This window comes from Engystomops pustulosus, chromosome 3 (genome assembly GCF_040894005.1).
Source record: "Engystomops pustulosus chromosome 3, aEngPut4.maternal, whole genome shotgun sequence".
NCBI lineage: Eukaryota > Metazoa > Chordata > Amphibia > Anura > Leptodactylidae > Engystomops > Engystomops pustulosus.
This window is the reverse complement of record NC_092413.1, coordinates 40867225-40892667: the sequence shown is the minus strand read 5'-3', so window position 1 is coordinate 40892667 and position 25443 is coordinate 40867225. Positions and strand designations below refer to the sequence as shown.

The window sequence follows — 25443 nt, the reverse complement described above, 5'->3', positions numbered from 1 at the left end:
AGGTTCATTAAGGACCCGCTTCGGGTACCTCCCTGGCGATTCACGAACGCCACCGCTGTGACATTGTCCGAGGCAATCTTCAGGTCTGTCCCCCGAATCATCGGCAGAGCTTGTCTGATCGCCTGCAGGATGGCCTCTAGTTCTCTGTGATTTGAGGACTTTTTCCTGGATTCTTCGTTCCATGATCCCTGGAATAAGAGGCCCCTGACCTGGGCTCCCCAACCCGTAGAGCTTGCATCCGTAATCATGGATAGAGGGTTCTCCTCTCTCCAAGGCCGGCCTGCCTGGAGGTTCTCCTCTCTTAGCCACCATCTCAGGGAATCCAGGATCTGTTGAGGAAGTGTAATCCTCTGGTCCAAGGAGGACTGGTCCCCCCTCCAGTTCTCCAACATGAAGAGCTGTAAGGGCCTTGCGTGATACATCGCCCAAGACACCGCTGGGATTGCCGCTGTAAAGAGACCCAGAGTCCTCATAATGTCCCTTATGGTAGGGGATGGCTGTCTGTACAGCCTCTCCACCGAGGTTACTATCTTCACCACCTTGTCCTGAGGAAGGAAAGATCTCTGCTGAGTGGAATCTAATGTGATGCCGAGAAATATCTTTGATCTGGCCGGAGTGAGGGAGGACTTTTTCAGATTTACCATCCAGCCCAGGCGATGTAGGATCTTCATCACCACCTTTATTAAGATCTGCAACTCTTCTGCTGAACCTGCTATCAGCAGGAAGTCGTCCAGATATGGCACAAAGATGCCCTGATATTTCCGTATGTAGGCTCCCACCTCCGATATTAGTTTTGTGAAAACTCTCGGTGCTATCGCCACTCCAAAGGGCAGAGCCCTGAATTGGAAGTGCTCTATCTTGCCGTCCATCCTCACCGCCACTCTCAGGAATTTCTGACTGTCCGGATGAATAGGGACGTGGTAATAGGCATCCGCTAAGTCTATGGAAGCCATAAAACAATCTTGAAAGAGCAGGTTTACGGTTGACCTTATCGATTCCATCTTGAACTTTTCCACTTTTAGGTAGCAGTTTAGTGGTTTTAAATTTATAATGGTCCGGAATGTTCCGTCCGGTTTCTTTATAAGGAACAGGGTTGAATAAAATCCTGTCCCTCGATCCTGCAGTGGCACCTGCCGTAGCACCTCCTTTTCCAATAGGGATCTTACTTCGGACTCTAGAGCCTGTCTTTCTGCTCTTCCGGCCACTGAGGTTATCTTGAAACGCTGTGGGGGAGGGGATAGAAAAGGTAATTTTAGGCCATCTTGTATGATCCCCAAAATCCACTTGCTCCCTGAAATCTTGCTCCACTCCGCCTTGAACAGGGAGAGCCTTCCCCCCACAGGACCCCTGGCGTCATTGCTGACCGGGACGTTTACTGGAATCCTGAGGCCGGGAAAACATGAATCCCTTAGACCTCCTAGAGGGTCGCCACCCCTCCTTCTTGTCTCCGGATCTCTGAGGAGATCTAAATCGTCGTGAGGGGCGAAAAAACTTCCTCTCTTGAGGCCTTGTACTAGGAAAACCTCTCTTCCTGTCAGCTGCCTTTTCCAAGATGTTGTCTAGTGCAGACCCAAACAAGAATTCCCCTTCACAAGGAATACTACATAGATGACTTTTAGATGGGAGGTCACCTGTCCAGTTCTTCAGCCATAAGGCTCTTCTGGCAGAATTAGATAAGGCTACCGATCTTGCCGATAACCTTAAGGCGTCCACCGAGGCATCGGCTAAGAAGGCAGAGGCCTTCTGTGCAGTGGTAACCTCCGAGATGAGATGTGACCTGGATGCACCAGCCTTAATCTTCTCCTCTAGCTGGGAAAGCCACACAAAAAGAGACCTAGAAACGCATGTAGCTGCGACATTGGGTTTGAATGCGCCCGCTGCTGCCTCCCAGGAACGCCTTAAGAAGCCATCTGCCTTCTTATCCATAGGATCTTTAAGCACACCTGAATCCTCCACTGGAAGCGCACTCTTTCTAGACACTTTAGACACGGCAACATCTACTTTTGGCGCCTTGTCCCAAATTTCTGTCTCCTTCTCAGGAAAGGGATACTTCCGCTTCATAGCTCTAGGGATAAAAACCTTCTTGTCTGCCTTGCGCCATTCTGCCTGGATAAGGGAGGAAATATTCTCATGGATAGGAAAAACCTTTCTCTTCTTTTCTCCTAGACCCTGGAACATAACGTCTGTTACAGAGCGTTCTTCTTTTTCATCTTCTAACTCCATAGTTGATCTTACTAATTTTATTAGATGATCAATATCCTCTATAGGAAACAGGGGTCTGCCTGACCTGTCCTCCTCCTCTGACTCAGATGATTCTCCCGAACTAGGGCCAGAATCTTCAAGTTGCCTGGAAGTGCCTGGGGAATTCTCTGACCTGAGGGATCTCCTTATTTCTTGCACAGAACTACGCACCTCCTGCTGGATTAGCATACGCATGGATTCAAACAAGGTAGACTGCTCTTGTGCTAACAGGCGCTGAACACACTGGTCACAGTTAGGTTTTAAATAAGAGTCAGGCAGATTATCTCCACAGATTCTACATGCATGATGTTTAGACTTTACAGTGGCTTTCCCCTTACGAGATTCTTCCCTCTAAAATAAGAATCACATAAGACATCATCAGAACCAGTTTAAAGGCATGGTAAGGCCACACTCACCAATCAGCGGACCATCCCCCTACTCAAACTTTACCGTAGCGGTGTCCACCGACTCTCTACCACCTTCATTGGAACTCATCCTATTCAGTGGTGAGGATACAGCTCCGTTTCCATCCACGACTGGAGCAACTCCTGTGGCTGGCTGTGGGTGCTAGAAACAACACACAGGACTCCTGTGTGGGATCTCCTTTTAAAATTACCGCGTCTGACGTCATCTCCCATGTGGACGCTGGGCGGCGCGTCACTTCCGGTCCTCACCGGAAGTGGAGTCGGCGCCATTTTGGGGAAGACCATCGCAGAGGAAGAGGCCAGCGCTCAGCCGCCCTTCCACACACACGCCTCCACTCCGGATCGGAGGCGTGCCGGAGTCCGCCCGCACCCACAGACTGCGCTGCACCTCGCAGCATTCACTTCTCCACCGCCGCCGAGTGACCACCCTCCGGTAAGCCTCGGCGGGGGACCTGTGCAGCCACCTGGGGGTACCTGGGACTCCCATTCCCCCCTTTCACCGCGACTCCTGAGCCTCACCGAGACTCACTGGATCCCCCGTCAGGGACAGGAAACCACTGAAGGAGATGGGGCGTACCGCAGAATTTGAAGTCTGGGTTTCCTGTCCCTGGGGGCGGATCCCTCTCTCTCTGGTTGGGTGCTGTCGTGGTGAGAGGGGGAAAGTCACATGTTTTTTGAAATGCAACCAAACCAAAGCCCAACCCCTGGGAATACGCAGAGGATTCTGTCATGGTGCAAGGTAAGTTATTACACACAATTATATTGTAATGCTTAGAAAAGACAAAGGCATATTTGCTATTCAGGTGTGATGGATGTCTGCAACCTGTCTTTAGTGAAAATGAGGTCCTTGGTGACAAGTTCTCATAAAATTTTGCTCAGTCAGCAGTTATTCCTTATTAACTTCTCTAACACATACAATCTTGGATCAGCCAAGCAAGCACGTGTCTCCAACATGAATTAAGCTTCATTTAGACATCTCTATTATGGTTTGTTCATTTCGAGAATATAGGATTGTACATTTTCAATTCATTGTACACAATTCTTTTTCTCTCCTGATTTCAAATTGTGAAAGTAGTAGTGGCAAATTTTTCTACCCTTCGCAAAGATGATTGATATGGGATCAAGCTACTGTAAGTTATCCAAAATGTTACGCAGTCACATAGTGACCTGTTGTGGGGTAGTCTACTGTCAGCAAATAATCAATATTGTTTGTGTAATAAAAAGTTATACAATTTTCCAATATACCATTTCAATTCCTAACTATTTTCTAGATCTCTGCTTGCTGTGATTCAACAGGAAGCTTCTTTGTTTACATCCTGTTTATGAAACCGTGCCCCCTCATGTGATCTCCCACAGCTCATTACATCACAGAGAATAATCAGAGCTGTATGATGTAATGAGCTGTGCAACTGTGTCACATCACATGACCAGGGATATAACAAGCTGTGCAGCTGTGTGACATCACATGACCAGAGACAGATTTATATCCACAGGAAGTAAACAATGAAACTTCCTGTTGAATGGCAGCAAGCAGAGATCTAGAAGGCCACAACAAATTCATATAGAAAGTATATTGTGAAACTGTTAATTTCACAAACAATATCAATTAGCTGAAAGTGGACAGCCCCTTTATGGTTCCTTGGGATGGCTGCAAACTTTTCAGGGATTCCCATTAAATTGGCTAGGTCGTAGAATATCAGCAACAATTGTATTATGGATAAAAGCAATAACCTAATGGAGATCTGTTACTGCAAGTGTCAACGTATGGGCCCCACTAATTCCTTGTAACAGAAAACTGCTGCTTGTAAAGATGGGGATTGAGATAATGGAAGTAAATTATGTGACTGCTATAAATACATGTTTGTCTAAAGTAAATGACTGGTGTACAAAAGTTATCAGAATTTTTCGGATCATTATGTCGTTTTGAGTCATCATTGGTCAGTGGAAGTTCTTCAGATCTTTGGACATTGTAAATATTTATTGTCCATAATAAAAGATAATAAGCACAGTATTGTAAGACTATATACATTTTGATGCCACAATGGACACGTTAAACATTAGTACCATCTAAGTTGTTTTGCCAAAAAGCTCCAGAACGTTCCGGTGACCTGTTCCTAGTGACGGCTGTTTCCTGTTATGACATATCTTCTAAAGACACTGGAGGTTATTTATAAAAAGCCTCCAAACTAAAAGGAGAAATTGTAAAAGCCTTCAATCAGAACGCTAGTGTCTTGTATAAAACTGCAGGGGGGCAGTGTCTTTAGTGCTCTCTGATCTAACAGGTCAATGTCAGGCTCCCATCGAAACCCAAAACACTGTTATTTCAGCTGGGGTACCTATCCATTAATCTAGGTGGGCAACGCAAAGAAAAGCAACTCATATTACAAAAATAATAACTAAGGCTTGTGGTTAACAAAAATAATATATGGTTATATGTACGTTCAACGTAGTAGATTTATTGAAACTTTTTTCATATTAGCTTGTTTTACGTTTATCCATATACATATGTAAGGCCCAGAACTAAAGTGGCATTTGTATACTGTGCCGTAGAGTTCACCGATATAGCTTAGCTTTTCTTCTAATATAAAAATACAATTTTGGGGGCTTCAAATTGGTGGGTCCTCAACAGAGGAAAAAATTCCAGAGAGATAGCGCTGCTCGGTGCAAGGTTACCCTTGGTGGTGGGAGAGAAATTATAGATCAACTACATCATAATAAACACTAAACTCTAGACCTGATGAAGCTCCCACAGTAAGGGAGCGAAACGCGTTGTCAACTTTGAATAAACTAACTTTGACCGAATACACGATTAGCCTTGCGTCATTAGAACATCTATTTTTTTCCGAGGGTTCAGCTGACTATCATTAGTCATACATGATACCCCTGTTACCTTCAATTTTGGGGGCTTTATTTCAATGGGCCAGATATGACTGTCACCCATGAGCTCTCCCTCATCTTATGTCCATCTCAATGGCTTATCAGGATTAACTTGAAGAGGTGGTGAGCTTTCAGCAAATAATTGATATTGTTTGTGACAATGAAAAGCTACGGCGGGCAATGACCATCTGAATCCAGCCTAATGAACACATTTTTTAGTCAACTTTATTAGATAAACAAAATGCATAAAATGAGCACAATATAACATCTTTACTGCCTTTGTATCTATGTAATCTATATACAGTTATTGTTCTCTGGGACTATTTTATTGTCAACCAGAATGAATCCTGTCACAGACAGATGCGGGTCATCACATGTTCCATTCTGTGAACCATGGTAAACAAAAGATCCTCTCTTGTTTAGGTTAATTTTGTGTTTCAGACTTTACGTGGCTTTCAAAATCAGCAAACCAAAAGGAAGGCACCAGTTCAAAGTTCCCCTTTTCAGCAGGGTTTGTGGATCTTGCAGGAGAAATAATAACCTTTGGAAGCACAGAGCGCTGTTGGGACATGCAGGTGAAATGTAGGAGAGCAGCTGTCACCTCTAGGAATCACTCATCATACGTGGAGCTGGGTGGGATTGGTTTCAGCTGGACAAACATTTTATCTACATCAACTGATGTGCAGCTCTGTCCTGCTGAGTCGATCAGGTCGGATCACATGCTCTTTAGCTCTCCTTATCGTTCTATCAACACGCTATACAGGTGGCTGTTTTTTTATTGCTGCACCCAGACTATGCAAACAGGTCTAGAAAAAAAAAAGTCAAAAGAGCGGGCCGGCCTCATTGTGACCAGACTGTATCAGGGCATTCAGCTGCTCCAGAGAGGATCACAGCTTGTCCACACAGGCACATAATACATGTTATAAATATCAATTTCTGTACAACTATAATGTAGACACCACATCGAAAGACGTTAAAGTCAACATGCCCAATAACCAGGTTTGACTCGTCTCAAATACATGTCATCGCCTTCAGACAACGCTAATCATATTTTATGATTGGTTGCACCATTCAGCTACTCTTATACATTAATATACATGATTTAATTGTTCAAGTTTGTAGCCAAGGAATCCAAAAAATCCTTTCAAAATCATTAATGGTAGAGAAGATTTTCCACGAATGACGTCATTAGTTTAGAAAGCGAAAATCAGACTTTATGGTGCGTTTAGTGAGAAGCATGTGATGGGTTTGGAACAGAGAAGGAGATATGGTCTGTTTGGCAGCGGCACAGCGTTGCTGTTAATTTTGTGGATTACATATATCAATAAGCTATTAATTCAGTGTAATATGGACTGACTTTAAGGGGGAAGGGGTATAACATATGTGTTCAGGTTTTTTTTAACACATCATATTCAACAGATCAGAGATGGTCTTTACAGAAACTGTAATTACTCATTAATGACTGCAGCAGTAAAGCTTCAAGGCTCCATGGCTGATTATGACATATTGCAGTTTATTACTTAAGGTAGTGGAAATCTTGCCTCTTGATACAGAACATATATAATGTATGGCCATTTGAAAAGATGGATTTTACAAGCTGCGGTACAATTTAGCATAAATGAATATTCTAATGATATATGAATACACATAAACATAACTCATATGTGCGCTGTAAGAACCTCTTCTGGTGGACTGAAAGCTACATTTCTGTCATTAGCTAATAACCAGACATTGGGGCTTATTTACTAAGGTTCGTGGATCACACTTCCGTCGGAATGTTTATGGTTTCCGTGATTTGAGCAGCTGTGACAGGTATTGAGCAAGGGATTGTGTCGGACGCGAACGGATTTTTGTGCAGCTGCGCTGGCTTCCATGCGACAGAAATCAGGGGGTGGGCCGTCGGACGATCCGACGGATTCGGACTGAGCGCAGGATTTAGCTTTTGATTTCTGTCGCAAGACAATGCACTTAAATGCACCAGGAAGAAGAAGGTGAACTCCGGTGGACCTGAGCAGGGAAGCGACACATGAAGGATATTGGGCGCACAATCTTAGTGAATAGTGGCACAGTGCATGATCATCGGACAATGCACGTTGGATGAACTCCAGCGGCCAGGTAAGTAAATGTGCCCCATTGTTTGAAAGTGCATTCAATTATCGCGCCTTATTATGTGACAGAAAATATCTAGAACTTAGGGACTATGATACGCTGGGGAGACAGGAGTTTGGTCATTTGTACCTGACTTAATATATATAAGCCAGTTGCTGATTGGTTTTTGACATTCTGCTGGTACTTCCCGCTGGGAGAGTAGAAGAGTTGCTCCATTCAAATGCTTCTTTACAATGCTACTGTACAGATCTCAGATTGCAAAATACTTGTAAAATAAAGCAAAAAAAAAAAAAAATATATATATATATAAAAACTATGTATGGACGTAAGCATATAAAAAAAATCAATGCCATTTTAAGCTTTTTGTTGTGCTAAACTGCCATTAATATATTAGCATTACATTAGTAGCTTCTCCACCTTGTGACAGTAGATATTACGGCAGAGTTAATTTGTGTGGAAGTAATGTAAAGCATGAATTTCCCAATGTGATGGGGATGGAACCATGAATAGCCTGACTACTGACCACACCATCTATAAGGAATCCTGCTGAAATGAATGATCATCATATGACATGTCATAAATGTAACTGAATGATGAATGCCTACAGGCACATTGATAGTTTTTCATGTAACCTTACTTTGCTTATGCCTCAGAACTTTGGTATGTTGTATTCTATTATTTCAATGACTCAAGTTTTTATGAGGTTATAGGGTGTTAATAGATGTCATTGTGTTGTGGCATGTTGCTGTTGTAAGGTAACAAATGTCCCTTATAATAGATGTAAACGTGTATGTTCACCAAATATCTGTATCATTGCCTTTACTTTTCGGTCACTTGCATAAGGTTTTTTCTGTCACCTCCTTTGGATCTTTTATAAAGAACCTCAACCTGCTTATTGCCTTAATACCATTGCCTCTTCTTATAGGGTTGGGAGTTGTACAATCCACCAGTCATTTCCCTTGCTTAAAGGATTTGTTCAATTACAATTTATCTCATTGGTGCGACCCCCACGGATCATGAGGAGATGGTCAATTGTCCCTCTATTGTACCCCCATGGTACCCCCATGGATCCCAAGAACGGGAATCTGTTGAGTCCTGAATTAATGGAATGGCAGGTCAGTCCATTCACTGCCTATGGTACTGACTTTGCATTTGCAACCCGCTGCTCTGTTCATTTGTGGTGTATCGGACCCCATTCTCATGATCCATGGGGTCTCAGCAATTATCCCCTATCCTGTGGCTGGACAACATCTCTAAGAAATGAATAATTGTTTGAACATGGCTATGCTCCTGTGATAAGTGATGTGAATAAGGTGTTACATTGATTTACATACTGTTATGATACCCATATAGAATCCATATGGTATAAAACATGCGTTTAAGAAACTATGGAACATTTGTTAAGTTTTTTTTTTTTTCTGAGAATCGCCCTGTACTAGTCAGCACAGATGGCTCTACTACAGGGTACGACACATGAGTTGTGCCATATTTATTGCAATTCCACACCCTTTATCTGGATGTTATGATGATGATTACAGACAGATACACAGAGTCACACTGGATAATTAATGGAGAGTATAGCGATTCCAAGAAGTAGCTGCTTACTGCAAACACTTTGCCTTAGGCACTCTAATAAACTCCAATTTTCATTTATGGAGAGCACAACTCTATAGAACACAGTGGTAACATAATATACTGTACACTAAATTATACTGCCAGGTTCATTTTACAGAAAAAATATAAGAATATTTTCATATGGATGCAGCCAAGGAAATACAAGCAACTTTATGGTCAATGAATGGATTCAAAATATTAATATTTTTTCATTTATATAATATAAAAATACTAGCAAGTAGCCATTTTGTAGTAAAGCAAGTACTGGGGTATATGGTAGAGGTGTTTACATGGTAATGTGCTCACCCAATCACTCTAGATCTCATGTCAGATGGTTTTAGGTAGCCCTATATTCATTCATGTACAATAAAATCCATTAGACATGACATAAAGAAAGTACTGATATTTCAGAAATTAACATATAGGCAGAAGTAAAACCTTAGCCTGGCCATTCACATTGGCAGTTGAGGGTCATGGCAGAACATTTGTTTGGCCATCAGGTATCACTCTTAGACCCTCATACATTTGCACACCTTTGGCGGTCTACAGTACGAGAGAAGAGTCAGGGCCCTCAAACAAGTTACATGGTAGACCTAACCCCCTTCAGCAGACATTTAATCTGTTTGGCTTGTTTAGGGATCATCTAGTCAATATATTTATCTTGATATTATTTTGGAATGGTCAAAGTTTCACCTGAATCCTTGGCACTGTGGAAGCCCCACCAAATCTGTCATTATTCCCGATGGTCAGATTAAATGGTTTTCTACAATAATCTTGGTTATTTACCTCAATATCACCCCAGCCTGGCTGAAAACTGTGCGAGACAATACAGGGTATTATATGTATTTCATGAGTAATTAATCATTTAGACGGCTCGAAGTTGTTGCGTTCCTGTGAATAACGCTCTTGTATATTAAGGCCAACATAAGGATGAACATGTTGGGCATCTTGCCACAACAATTATGTCTTCATGGCAAAATCAACACTTGAGACTTGACCTAAGATATCACCAATTCTCACCCTGCTGTGATATCTCTCAGTCATTTTTCTTCTAACACATTAATCTTCACCTCATATAAAATAATGAAATAATCACCAGCGATACTAGGAAAGGAACCTTTGCATGTTAACATGTGTTATTTATGTTTCGACTGGTCTTTCGGTGCTGCCTATGACAGCTGTTGGAATGCGAGTAAAACAGTACAATATTGTAGGTGTATTGGTAGATTCATTATAGAATAAAAGTTTCACAAAAATCTAAGTATTTTATTTCTCTGATTATAATTAGGGTTCGACACTACCCTTCTAAAGACTGGGGTTTGCGATCAGGCATGGAGGGTCACGGACCCCCCGGAAAGTCGTAACTTCCAGTATCATGCTAGATTCCAGCAGATGGGGGGGGGGGGCTCGGGAATTACATTTTCCTGCTGGCTTATGGCAGCAGGTGGGGGCTGTGCAGTCATTACAGTCTGAATCCTCCACCATCAAAACCACTTTTCTATCAGTAATTGGAGGGGCATGCAAATAGACAGCAATGACCGCATGGCCCCCTCCATCCAGGACATGGGGAAGTTACAGGAAGTCCGTGTCTAATCTATGGTGCTGCTGCCACTTTTCCAGTTGCTTCATTAAAGCTGGTTTAGTAGACCCCAACCGCATTGTTCACGTCCCACCCTTACAGTAAAGTAAGGCCCAGGTGAATTAGGCCTGCTACACACTATGATTAAAGAGGTGCCAGAAGCAGGGACAAAGGTACGTGTAAGGGTTGGACTAAAATAATATTTAGTCAAATTTAGGACACCATACCCAAATCACTGTGACAAGTTCCCTTGAAAGCTGCTATAGCCACCTCATAGGGTAGTATTTCACAATGGTGGCACATGATTGGACAGGTGTTATCAAGATATGGATTGAGTTAGGCATTGCATTCTATCTAACCAAGCCTTCATACATGCCGCACATCAGGGTGACACAAGGACGACGTATCCTTTGAAGTTAATTATAGAATTTGGCTGAATCTTTATATGCTGTATCACTACTGTTAAAATAGTTAAAAGTAGCATGATTCTGTTTATGAAACAGCGATTTAGAATGGTTACATTCATTGAATGGCCTCTTTGGTGTATGGGACGGACAGAGACAGTTGTGTAATAAGCGTCTTCGTTGAACAGGAAACACCCTTGATAAAGAGGAACAAGATACAATTCCTGGTTCTACATCATAGACAGTGTCTGTCCGGTCTTCAAAAAGGTAAAACACGAGGTAATGGTTGGCAATCCTCTGCCAGACTTGTGGGGTCAACATGTGATTTTAAGCCTTTTAGATTGATCAAATACAATGAGCACTGTTAAGAGTACAGGCGGTCCCCTACTTAAGGACACCCGACTTACAGACAACCCATAGTTACAGACAGACCCCTCTGCCCACTGTGACCTCTGGTGAAGCTCTCTGGATGCTTTAAAATAGTCCCAGACTGCAATAATCAGCTTAAAATTGTCTGCAATGAAGCTTTATTGATAATTCTTGGTCCTATTACAGCAAAAAAATTTGAAACTCCAATTGTCACTGGGGCAAAAAAAAAATTGTCGGGAACTACAATGATAAAATATACAGTTTCGACTTACATACAAATTCAACTTAAGAACAAACCTACAGTCCCTATCTTGTATGTAACCCGGGGACTGCCTGTATACGGCCAGCCTCCAGTGACTAAACAAGACACAATTGTACCACATCACAGGATTCATATGGTCTTCAAATGTCCTTCTACTGATATGGTCTTTGTGTCTGAGATGTACCCAAACTAATAATACAATGGGCACTATTGCAAATCACTAAGTAGGATCTTTGCGGTTACTCATTACAAGACACCAACATGGACTTCTGATTGCCCATAAGCAATCTACCCAAAAAAAGTGACAAATAAAAAAGAAACATTAATACAGAGAAGAAGTCATACTGGTGTATAGTCACCGAATGCAGAATAAGTCTGAGCGACATGAAGGGCTGGAAGAAAGGCTTCATTACACAGTACAACGCCCCAGGCCAACTCCTCTACAGTGGTGAGACACGTAGGCCCAGCAGTACAGTCAATAGCTACATAAAATCTGACATTTACACAAACAAGAAGGGCTGCTGGCTGCTGTGAGACAAACATCCATAACACAATTTTTCAAGGAATACAACTGTAGGGTTATGTAACACCCGGCAAAGAGCTACATTCTGTATAGGACCTTAACTTTCTTTTTTAACCAACAATGAATCATTCCGGAGATAATATTAAAGTTCTCAATGTCTTTCATTGAGTTCAATAGGATAAAATAAAATGTGGTTTTCTTCTCTGTAGTTTAAGTAGCTTAGAAGCTCTATTCATCCTTTGAGCGCCTGTGAGGTCTCTTTTTGACTTTCTTATTGTCACATTCAGCATGACCTGTGTAGCTCCAATTGGGACTCTGCGCCATATTCAAGGCCACGGAGAAACTTAAAAGGTTTTCGTGCTGTAATATCCTTCTATTTAACCAATGACTAAAAAAAGTCAGCTATGAAGAGAAAGATTTCTGTGTTAATGAAATAATATGAGGTCTATCATGAAGTATATGGACACTAATGACGAGGTAAATAAGTAATTTATGGAAATATATCATTAAAATTAGGGAGACTTACTCACTGATGCAGGAACAGTGACTGTGGGAAACTTCTTATATTTGTTATCAATTGTTTCCTTTCTTCTAAAATCAACTTTGAAAATGATGCCAACTAGCATGAAGGGCTCTGGGAGGCATTACCAGAGAGATTTTCCATTTGTAGCTTCACATGCTGTTACACTGTGTAGGAGTAAGCCCCCCTCCCCTTGCTTCCTTGGCACACATGCTCCTGTATAGTGTAACAGCCCATGAAGCTGCAGGATGTAGGGGCTCTGTTAACACTCCAGAGAGCTCTTCTGGCTCATTAGCATAATTTTAAAACTTGATTTTAGAAGGAAGGAGGTTATGGATGAAAAAATATAAGAAGATTACCACGTGCTCGGTTCTTGTATCTATGAGTAAGTAATCCGGTTTTTCTATGCGTGAATTAGATTTCCTGGTATGTTACATTGGATAACATCATTAATATCTGCTCAGCAAGGACCAGAGAATAGTATCACATCACCTAGCAATATAACAAATCATATAACCAGTTGTACCATTAGGTTTACCAATTTTATATAGTAAAAATTATCAAACTTGTAGCAGTGACAGAACCAAAAATATGTTTTCATAATCATTTTTAGATCCTTTCCCTCACTCTTAGATCCTGTTCAGATTACATTTTTATCTCAGTTTAAAATATATGCCAAGAAAAGATCTTGTTGTATATGTAAAATAGAGGCTGTAATAGATGTTCAATGGTGGCTACAATGAACAATAGGCTAATATGTTACAAACAATGGGGAAGATTTATTAATTTGTCGGGCCTATAGACCAGTGCATGGTAGAACTAGACCGTTCCCTGATGCTCCACGTAATTCTGTGTCTGATGAAGGATAAGACTGGTGAGTTGTACTTTGCGCCTCCTATTAGTTGGTCTGAGTTTTCTGGTACAATGGTCTAAAACTTTCAGTAAATGGGGTGCGGGGCTTTTCAGATCAGAATTTCTCCAGTTTTCTGGCATAGACAGATTGATACATCTCCCCTAATGTTTACAATTTTTTACTTGACTTTAGGCTACTTTCACACTGCCGCATGGGGGAAGTATATACGTCCCCCATAGACGGCAATGGCCGCACAACGTGCGGCACCGTAACGCTCCGTACCCCATGAAAATATAGGACATGTCCTATCTTTTCACAGCATATGGCTCGTGCGCCATGTATCCCTATGGAGAGGGACAGGGGTGAGCAGGGCTCACCTCCTCCTCCTGTCCCCGCACGCTGCTATGGCATGGCAGGCAATGGCTGTGTGAATCCAGCCTAAGTTTTCTATATCGTTCCACCATCTTATTGTGGCAAGATCAAGACCATCATCTGCCTATTGGTCCTATACCTTTAGGTCCTATGGACAAGTTGAGCTTTCACATCCAGGATCTTGTTTTACATAGAACAAAATTTTACAGCTAAAAATTCACATTGACATTCAATGATGAGTTGCGGTGACGCAGGCTTGGGCTATGTGCTCTTTACAACCCAAATAATCATTGTTAGTAAATTAATAGTTGAACTTGTTTTCTTCTTCAATAACAACACAACGTTGGTTATTTTCCTCTTAGGTTGGGAGTCGCTTGTTTAGTTTAGTCCCGGAATTCTTGTCAATGCATATAGAGTCTTTTTACATTATAGGTCCACACCCTACTCCCAAGCTATGATCAATATTGTTGTTTCATCTATGTATGGAGCCTTCAGCTCCTAAAGCTTTAGAGGGAATAGTTTAACAAATCAATATTTTTGGATTTTATGGGGTTTTTTAATATTCTATTGTGTACACGATTACGGGGAGGCCATCTTGCTTGAGCTGTCGTTAACAGCATATTGTGATATGCTTTGCAGTAGTTAAATAGGATCATAGGCAAAAAAATGTGGAGATATTTTGGTAGAGTTTTAGAGCCATGATCTGTGACCTGTCCAGAGGTCATTGTGTGGGGTGAGAGAGTAGATCATCTGGGAACATTATCTATTGTGAGTGGTGGATCCTTTAATAGACATGTTATCTTGATAATGAGAAGACTGCTGAAAAGTGACCAAAACAGTGTCCAGAACAGGATGTGTTAGACTATTATTAGGTTTAGCTGCTCAAGAGAAAAACTACAGGATTTAGGATTTACCTCTAAGTTATATACTGATAGGGATAAAAACCCTATGATGGAACATATCGCAAAACAGTCAATAATAACAATGGGAGAACCAGCACTAAACAGAATTAGTGCATCTGGTGACCTATTTTATGTAACAAACCGGACCTAAAAATATTGCTGTTATCGCCCATGTGTTCGAGGATATGAGAAAGACGAATTAAAATAACTTGCCAATTTGGAAATTAATGCCATTTTGCCCGGCTGCTTTCTGTTCCATTACCGATAAAACACTTAAAGATGCAATTCATGCAGACATAAAGTACTAATGGGTACTTGTTAACATGTTTATAATGCTAATATTTTTCTCTTGTTCAGATGGTTCTCTTTTTTGTTCTCTATATTAAAGGTAGTGGAATACTAATCTGATCATGAAGACTTAAAGAGCTTCAATCTGCATAACTGTACTATTAATGACAGCCATTTTCATCCGCCGCAGCATTTCATATAAACAGTCATCATTCAGTGCACCTCCTCTCCGAGCCGTACCAGGCGTCACGTGCATACTTAATCAGAATGTTGCCCATTTGTCTTAAAGTGGCTTAATATGTAAATATTTTTTATCTTTGTGAGCTATAGTTCATATGTTCAGCATATGTTGCCTGGAAAAATATTGTCTAGACAAAAGTTACATTTATCAGAACTTTGTCAGTGTTGGCATGATATGTGAGAATTGAGTATGGGGTTCATTTCCAAAAGCAATTCCAGGTTAAGGTACCTGAAACATACTGAAGGAAAATAAACATGCCTTGTCAGTGTGCAAGACAAGTATAAAGATCTTTGGGATTGACAGGTAGAGAACGGGGAAGGCGAGTAATGGGCGACGGCATGAACACCCTGACCTGCCTTGTTTACTATAGTCTCTGGCACAAAACCACCTGAAACTATAGCTAAAATCTGCGCCAGGTCAGACTTGGTCTAAACATTTGGCTGACCTGGCAGAGATTGCTTCCGAATTTACCAAGAGGTCGGAGGCTCTTAGTTGTCCCGGGAAATTAAGACTGGTGTTTAAAGCCCCAGTCTTAATAAATTCCTCCAAACTATGACCCAGCAGAGATAGTCTATGGTCAAGAGGGATAATTATTCTCTTTAGAGTTTTAATAGGGTTCACTTATTCACCGTATAGGTGATAAATATCTGATTGTTAGAGCTTCAAAGGGTTGGAACCCCCATTAACCACTAGCACGAAGGTGCCAAGTCCCGAGCTATGACAACACCGTCCCGACCTATGATATTATGGAGGGAATTTATCATGCGCCAGCGCTTCTGCACTTAGGCCTCTTGATGCACCTGTCGGGTGGCATGGCTGCAAGGAAAAACTAGATTCATGTAAAATAGTTTTTTTTTTTTTTTTTTAAGTATGCAGGCACGGGACAGGAACGCCCTGTGCATTCCCATTCTGACAGCAGCCATGACAGCAGCATGGAGGGGACATATACTGGTGTGAAAGCACTGATATGTCTCCCTCTATGGCAGTGGTGGCGAACCTATGGCACTGGTGCCAGAGGTGGCACTCGGAGCCCTTTCTGTGGGCACCCAGGCCCTCACCCCTGCATGAAGTTCACCAGACAGGACTCAAAGAATCTTCCTATAGAATCTTCCTACAATGATAGGCGAATTTGCCCTCCTCCTTTCAACTGCGTTGGTTTCTTTAGGAGGCTGAACAATTGAAAGTTGTCAAAGAACAAGGAGAAATAAATTACTGCTTAAATTGCTGTGCTGGCACTTTGCTATAAATAAGTGGCTTTTGGTTGAAGTTTGGGCACTCAAGCTCTAAAAGGTTCGCCATCACTGCTCTATGGGTTCAAGACATTAGATGCCCAACTGGAAGTCACAGCATCCTAAAATCACTATAACGTTAAGTTATATATTTTATTGTTTTTACTTTAATATGGTATTTTACTTAATTTTACTTTTTACTTGGAAACTCTTTAAATCAATAATCATTTTCTATGGAAACTTCCACAGATGTCCAAGAATATTAAAATGATGCATTTATTAGAAATTGAACAATTATCGGGTTACTTCATGGTTAAATCTGCTTCTGACCTAAGCTTGGTTGCTTCCAATGCTGGTACATAACACTGTATTACATGACAGCGTTCTGCAGCAAAGATCACAAGACTGATTTAGTTTTAATTAAATTCGACAAGTATAATTAAAGTCTTTACACAAATCCATGTAGGTTTGTAGCCCACTAAATAAATAATACATTGAACTGGAGAGATTGCATTGAATATCCATGCAATTTTACTCCATTTACTATGGTCCTATACTACATGGCTGTTCTTATGTGTAGAGTATCAGGCAATGCGCAAGTAGAAAATGTATTTCTCCAAAAACTTTTGTAAACATAAATATCAGAGGAGTCGATACTTACCCTTGTTAACAAGATATACTATAAAAACTAGTATGAAAACATGTATTCAATCTCAGATCCATCTAGAATTCACACAGATTTAGGGCAGATGCACACAACAGTGAAAATCATCCATGTGATGCCCGTTTTATGAACTGTAGGCACACAGCTTCACTAAAGACAATACTTTTTAATGGATCAGTGCTCATGGTCATTATTTTACAGACCATTCAACCAAAATGTTAAAAAGAAGAGTAGGTCCTAATTGTTTTTTATGGCTCACTCATAGACTATAGTTAAGAAAGATGCATGAAAACTGGATGCCAGACTGAAGCAATTCGGCAATGAAAAAATAATGTTAACTTCCCTTTTTTACAGCCGATTTTGCTCATGTTCATGTTAAGGTAAACTTAATAGAGTGAGATGGGTTAAAAATCTGGTTCTGGGGTGGGGGGGGGGGGGGGAGTTATCACATGCCGGTGCTTCACCAATAACTAGAGGCTCCAGCTTATAGAGATATATATATATATATATATATATATATATATATATATATATATATATGTATATATATGTATGTATGGACGTAATGCTACGTCAGGCAGTATGTGACTATTTCAGGGCTTATACACCAGAAGTCTGGCCTACAAGCTCTGATGAATCCCCCCTTTTGACTCAAAGCTCCACAAATCAATAATATGGTGGCCCACTTTCATTGTGGCTCAAAAGGAGTGAAAAATATCAACATGGCTATACATAGCCATATACGACTGCAGGACATGAGAAAATGTATGTTTATCAAAGGAATAAACTTTAAAATTCGGAGTGTGGGTCCACTATAAGTTCTGTGTAACCACCATAAATTCGCTGGACTGGCAGTCAATTTCCAGCGCCTGATAAACACAGCACAGGCAGCATTACCACATGTTGTCATTCCCATTTTATTATGACTGTACTAAAATTTGGCCTAGACCCATCTACAAATACATATCAGGTTTTAATGAGGCAGTAATGTCTGTGAGAAGCGAAACGCGAAGGCTAAAACATGTTCAAACCTTTTCATTACAGTCTGCCAAAAATGTGACAAGATCCCTTCAGGTAACGATGGGTGTGTTCTTCTTCTCTCACACACAAAAATGCACTGACATATTCTCAAGTCATGTGCTCTTTGTAGGTATCTGATATACTATACCTGTAATTATATCGTTAAGCAATCTCATATGTGTGTTCCCCTTAATGTGCGTATAATGCCCCCACCAGACATTGCGGCGGCCACACGCGGCCGTGGTCCTGCTGTAAAATCCCACACCCAAGTGGGTGGAGTTACTGCAGACTTAGGGCAGTTTCAAATGTGGTGTAAATCAATAAACAGACATCTTATAGGGAATGAGAAAGAAAATTCATGTGTTATGTATGGATTAACCATAGATTTCACCCAAATTGGATATGAAGTTGGGAAATCTGTGGTATATCCAACAAATATGAGCAGTGATGGCAAAGACCAGAAAGGAATTCTTTCTCCTTATCTGGGGATTCTGGGTAAGAAAGATGCAACTAAGTTTTCCAGTATGGGAAAAGGAAAATGATGTCTCCAGTGCTACCTTACATAAGGCAGCTCCCTGAATATCAACACCTGACTTTCAGAACACTTAGTTGCATGAGGCCCTTAGGTATTTTTAAGGCCCAAGCACAGGTATGTGTGGATTTCCCCCTGTAATGCATAGCTTCAAATGGCAATACAGTTTATAGCTAGCGTGGAGGATGCAGGTCATCATCGTGCTTCTCGTTGCTATCTCAAATAGACTGTTTTTTCACAACTGGTCCATCCCACCACTATGTGGAGCTCTCTATATGTCCAAGTCTCTATGCAGAAGAGCAGGGGCATAACTTGAGGGGGTGCAGAGGTTTCGATCGCACCCAGGCCCAAGAAGTTTAGGGGGCCCTTATGGTGTCACTTTCCCATATGAGAAGACTATTACTATAATCCATACATTATAGTCGAGGGCCTGGCACAGTCTTTGTACTGGGGCCCATCAGCTTCTAGTTACGCCACTGCAGAAGAGGTATGCCTCTACTAAATCAAATCAAACTCACATCAAACTTCATATGTAGAGAGGTATTTTAAGTAAATAGAAAGCACAGTACTGGACTAAGGACTTTTGTAATTGGTAACGTTGGAGACTCTTAGATATCTCATCCACTTTTATATGGCCCTTTACAGGTTTTTCTGCTCTCCTCCAGGCAGAAGTTTTAAAAGCACATCCTCACCAAGTGCCCACCAGTCCATAAACCCATAACAGGCATATGAAGCCATTCTCAGCGACGCTGCCACATTAAATAGGCCTCTGCAGGTCAAGCACTGTCACCTAATGTCCCCAATGGCTGTTGCTAGGCAACAACCTGTAGACATTCATGGAGTGAAGCGAAGAAAGACGAGCTTTGAAGAAAACAAAGGAGCCACATTGAAGGATAATAGGGACATCGTAGTTTTCCGACAGAACTGTCCTTCAACTAGGTGATGATATTGATCTCAGATCTGGTGGTGACATATCTATTATTAGGGTATATCCTGCATAGATTGGTAGATAGATAAATAGATCTCGGGTCTCCCTATGTACCTATGAGAACTTGAATTAAGTGCCATTCCTTAGCATAACCGCTAGTCCATACCTTACAACTATATCTTCCTAGGAACACTGTATGGAGAACTTCAAAGGTGATCTACATGGAAAGTATGATACATCATCACGTCACATGATCATTGTAGCACCGAGACACAGAATTAACCTGTCCGTCTAAGCAAACATCTTCTCTTTCATCAGGTGAGACAAAGCCTCGGTGATGGCAGGACAATGGCTGACATTTTCTGTCCCTGTGGAGAACAGCTTGTCAGGTACCTAATCTGAAAATAGTCACCTGTGCGTTTCAAACCTCCAACAAGGGAACAGAAAAAAAAATAGGCTTCCGTCATGGCACCCTGTACTTGTTGGTGCCAGATTACATTTCCACAACAGCTGCTTCTTTTGTCTGCTTTCAGTGAAGCCAAACCAGCCTAAAATTTAATTTAATCTGCTGTAAACCAAAGTGTCAGGCACTTAGGTGGCAGCTAAAAGCGCCACTCTCAGATAACTGACTGACACTTGCTAATAATAGGTTTGTGCATTAACAGGGTAAGAGCCGACATTTTGGGCGACTTAAGTTGTGTATGGGAACGGTTCATTGTGGCCAGTCTCAGCTTCTTATAGCAATAGGGCCAGGCCCACCCGGGCTTTTATGTGATTAGCTTTAGCCGCACTAATACCACCAGTGACCTCTCTTTCAAGCCAGGAGGACACAAAAGTCTTGGCTTTTGTTAAGTGGAAAACAAAATGCCACCTTGCCGCAGCCTTGAAATCGTCGCTTTTCATCTTTCACATGCTCTGAAGTAGCCCCTTTATTGTACATTTTTAACCCTTTTCTGTATTCACTTGGGAAAAGACTTTTCCTTGAACAAATTACACGAGTATTATGTTGCAGGTCGACTTCGAGCAAGTGCATAAACCACAAAATCAGATGTGCACTGGCATGAAAAACGCTCGTCTTTCGACTGTCACCGCAAGGAACCAAGTTGACAAAGAGATACCTGAGAAAAATAAGTTTTGTTCTAGATAATAGTAGGTGACATCAGCAACGTGCGTGGAAAATACACATCAGATGTGGATGACAAACGTAGCGAATTCTGCCTACATATACACAATGTACACACCCTTCTGCAGGCAAACAACAGGTTAAAGTAAAAAGTGTGACAAAACAAATAGGCAAATCCTTACATAACCCCTGTTACTACTATTCTGTACCAGCTCCCTATCAGTAATTATACTAATCTGGTGATTTCTTCCTGTAGCAAGAGACGCAGACAATATCTTACTTACAATAAATAGATCAGAGTTCATATTCGACACATGACATATGACCTCCAGCTCCTTCATGGGCTCATACATAGGTAATAACTACAATCAAAAATCTGTCTTTGATTATTGATCACATTTTGGAAAGAAACAGTCCATCAACCAATTGATGAATGGGGGTTTGCAAATTTCCCTTATCTGCTCCATAGCACAGAGACAGGTTTCAGCTGCGTTATATGCTGATCCAAAAGTCCCATATAAGTCAATGGTTCTCCACAGGACAGACCAAACAAGAAGTCCAGTGCAGATAAGGGAAACTTGTGGTCCCCCATACTGTCATTTTCGGAGGGATCAATCCATTGCGAATGTCACAGCCCCATTAAGGGGAAGTTTAAATAATTTATTGTTTTGGCACATCACTACACAATGATCCTTAGAATGGAGGGGCGGTAAGGCTACTTTATCACAATAGCAGTGACAGTACTTACAGAGAGAAGGATAATCACACTTTCCTACCAGCAAGCAGAAATGGAATGTGATCTGCATGTGTCATTCTGTGCCGAGGCATCATGGGATTGATAACAGAGCACGGAAAAATCTAAACATCAAGATGTTGTCTGATTAAGGAAGACAGGGTGGTGCTCTGCAGGGAAGTGAGTGCATCTCATATTGTGAACCTCTGTTGGGCACATTGTTATCAGGTAAGGGTTTTGGGGATGGAGAATAGTGCTAAAATGGTGCTTTCATTTTTAGTTTTAGTATATAATCACATAAGGATTTTTTTAACAAGGCAGCAGTCAGTTTATACCACCCTCTATTCCACATATGCACTTTTTAGGGGGCTGCAATAGGATTTCAATCACCTATGTAGATATTTCTAGTGTTAAACCAGGATGAGATGTGTGTGCACGAGGGGCATAAAGTAAAATATTACCATTTTTGAAGATCAAATTCCCTGATATGCCCCCAAACTTGCTGTTGAATGTGCAGCAATGAATAAAAGCAAAAGGGAATACGCCCATGGACAGCGTGTCTGAGATGTACAGCTGACTGAACGTGTCAGTTATGTTCCAAATGGGTTTTTGCAGGTCAAGGTTCTGTAGGCAGCAAGAGCACATACTATTTTTAGACAGGATAAGGTCATCAGGCCTATAGAGACAGCGAGGTCGACAGCAAAACTTATTGATCAGTCTCTGGAACCGGTACTCTGGAGACTTGTAGATTGAAACAAAAATTGCCCAGCCGTTTCCACAGTAGACGCACCAGCTAAAAGCTTGAAGGTCTAAAGATCTTTTAGGAAATAAAATGATTAGTAAGGAGTAACAGTGTGGGGAGCAGACAAGTTCATTTAACCAGATAAAAGGGGAGAAGGTCACGGGAGAGGAAATCCAACAGAAATAATATTACTCTCCGTACAAGCGTGGCACCGGCAAATACATATGTCACATTTCTATATGTATGGAGTTCATGATATTTTACCTTCTAATAAATACTGGGCATGAATCATGTCCTCCAAAGTATATTTTATATAGTGAACACAATATTTTAAACTCTTATTTCACACGTTCACTATAATACTTAGTCTGATGAAGGAGGGGTTTACTAGAAGAACATGTAGACTAGAACTGGCCTTAAAACTAATAAGAACCTTAGTGAAAGATCAATTAAGGGTCCCCCAATAGTCACAAAACATTAAAGTGATTATACCAAGTTTGCATATTGATAACAAACTGATTGCTAAGACCTCCACCAATCACAAGAATGGAACCCCGGTGCTCTCGTTCTCACTAATTGATGGAGCAGCAGGTGTAGCATGTGTCTTTTTGGTCCATTTACTAGCATGGGAGTGTCAGAGATTACTGACCACAACTCTCAGATGTCTCCGGCACTCACATCACTATTGCTCTGCAATTTTGAACACTCATATGCTATTGAATCCAACTGGAGGAGGTATGCTCAACCTGCCACTCCAACCTTTAGTGGGATCAATACCCCAATTGCTGGGGGTCCATTCTCATGAATGGTTAGGATCCTTGCGATGGGATGCTCACCAATTAACTTAGAGTACATCTATTTGACAGAAGTCAAAGTTAGGACTACCTATCCTTTTTGCAAAAACAATGGGAGAGGTCAGAAGATCCCGCCCCAAATCTGGTTTTATGATTGCTGCACCAAGGGTTATTCTAATAACATATGGGTCCTCTCATCTCGGGGAGCCTTGGCTCTCTCCAGGACATAGTTTCCACATATAAAGACATGGCCACCCATTTTCACTATACAAGGGATAGTAGATATTAGTATTTGCATTATTTCGCCTCAATGGGATCAATTCCCTATTAAAATTTCTTCTTAATAGAAAAAAAAAAGTATTGTCTCTTTTGTAAATCTTCCATTGTTACCTTCCATTGACTTCCATTAAAAATTCTCAAACAATGACATAATCTAGTGCTGCTGAAATACATTTTGGAAACATTTTATATCAGTGGAAGTGATCTTTCTAGGATAATGAATGTTAATTGTTATCATTAGTTGTGGAATAATCCTGGCGATATGATCGCAGTAAATTACACTGGAGATGACTGCATACCTGTGGAGTTGCCAGTAGCTAGCCATTATGTTTAGTTTGGTTGCTCCTGGCAACTTCTCTAGCTATTAGTGATACATTTATTACAATAAAGTGTTTCTATATTTATATAAAAATCCCAAACTTTATACAATGGAAGAAGCACAAGTCTATCCAGTGTAACTAGTTAGAATATGTTCCACTATGCTAGCTTTTTTAAGTACACTATGGGTCTGCCATATTACTATAGATTTTTTATGTTGAAACTGAAACCCACATTCTGTATAAAATATCTTTTTTACAAGAATTAAAGTGCATGTTCTCAAACGCAGTCTTCTCTGCCTCTTGTTATTCCAAGTTATTATTCAAAGTACGATAAAGCTAAGCATCATTTGTGCTTTAGATCAGTGCATTAGACCTAAAATAACAGATTAGGAGATAATCCGAGCCCTGAGGAATCTGTGCTGTGCATATTTTCAGATGGGCCAACATTCTCTGACATGATCACATAAGGGAATTTTTCACCTTATCTTATATCTGTACACAATGCAAGACAACAACAAAATAACAAATTGTTTCCTTGAATCTGTATAAAACAGCACCTGCCCCTCTGAAAAAAAACATTTTTTTTCCATACAATCGCTCACTGGGTGATTCTTTGTTATTTGTCTCTTTCTCTTTCCTTATAAATATTTAATTGTCCAAAATTCAAGCATTCTGTTTCAAGCCGCTGTATTGATTATGCATTTTGCCGACTGACCTGAGGCAATGTCTGCAGGATTTTCTCAGGCTGAAGGGTTTCCTTCTATGCAATCAAGGTACTGGCCCTTACTTAAACATTTCACACTAAAATGAGAGATTTTTTTCTCAATAGCTAAAATACACATTTTCCTGCCAAACCTTCCTTATTCCGGTATCTTGTACAAAGACAATGAGAGATTAGTTAGATCTGGCTGTCAGAGAACTAGTTACTGATATACATACTGTACTGCAGAGTTAGACATTGCACCTGCTAAAGGTCCCTTATTAAGAGTCTCACCCTAGTTAGTCCAATTGCTTTGCTACTTGGTGTGGAGAAGCCAAGTGGGTGAGTAACAGTTCTATGGGTCATAACAGATGTTCTGTTCTGGGTGACAACAAGACCATTTCAATCTTGGGTTCTGTCCCTTCTATCCCAGGATTCTTAATTGACTCAATACTATAGATATTCATGGTTAGTTCTCAGCTGGCCTATGCCATTGTCCTCCCACAAAATAAGTTCTGGAAGTATTAGTATTGCCAGTTTACAATCTAATCCTGTCAGGAGAATCTGCTCCCATGCTCTTAGAACTCCCTGGATGTTCCTTGCTAACTCTGCCAAAATTTAGAGAATTCTGCACAAATTATTAAAGCTCCCCACTACTATAAATTCCCGCTCTCCTCTCTGAACGCCGACACCCTGGCTCCCCAATATACAGCCACCTGTCTAAGTCTGAAGAAGAGGGATGTTCTCCCTCGAAACACGTCACTCCTGGCTTTTATCAATACCCCTGGTTTTTACCAATA

At 41.0% G+C, this 25443-nt stretch overlaps 1 protein-coding gene and 1 long non-coding RNA gene across 4 annotated transcripts in view; one reads left to right on the top strand and one right to left on the bottom strand.

Annotated features, from left to right (window-relative positions):
* The window catches only part of BCL11A (BCL11 transcription factor A), a 104483-nt gene that overhangs the window by 41459 nt on the left and 37581 nt on the right, over positions 1-25443 (bottom strand). The window lies entirely within an intron of this gene.
* Positions 19871-21381, top strand: LOC140121236 (uncharacterized). The gene is made up of 3 exons (XR_011854044.1): positions 19871-19963; positions 20271-20341; positions 20965-21381. It is a non-coding gene; the product is annotated as an uncharacterized lncRNA (long non-coding RNA).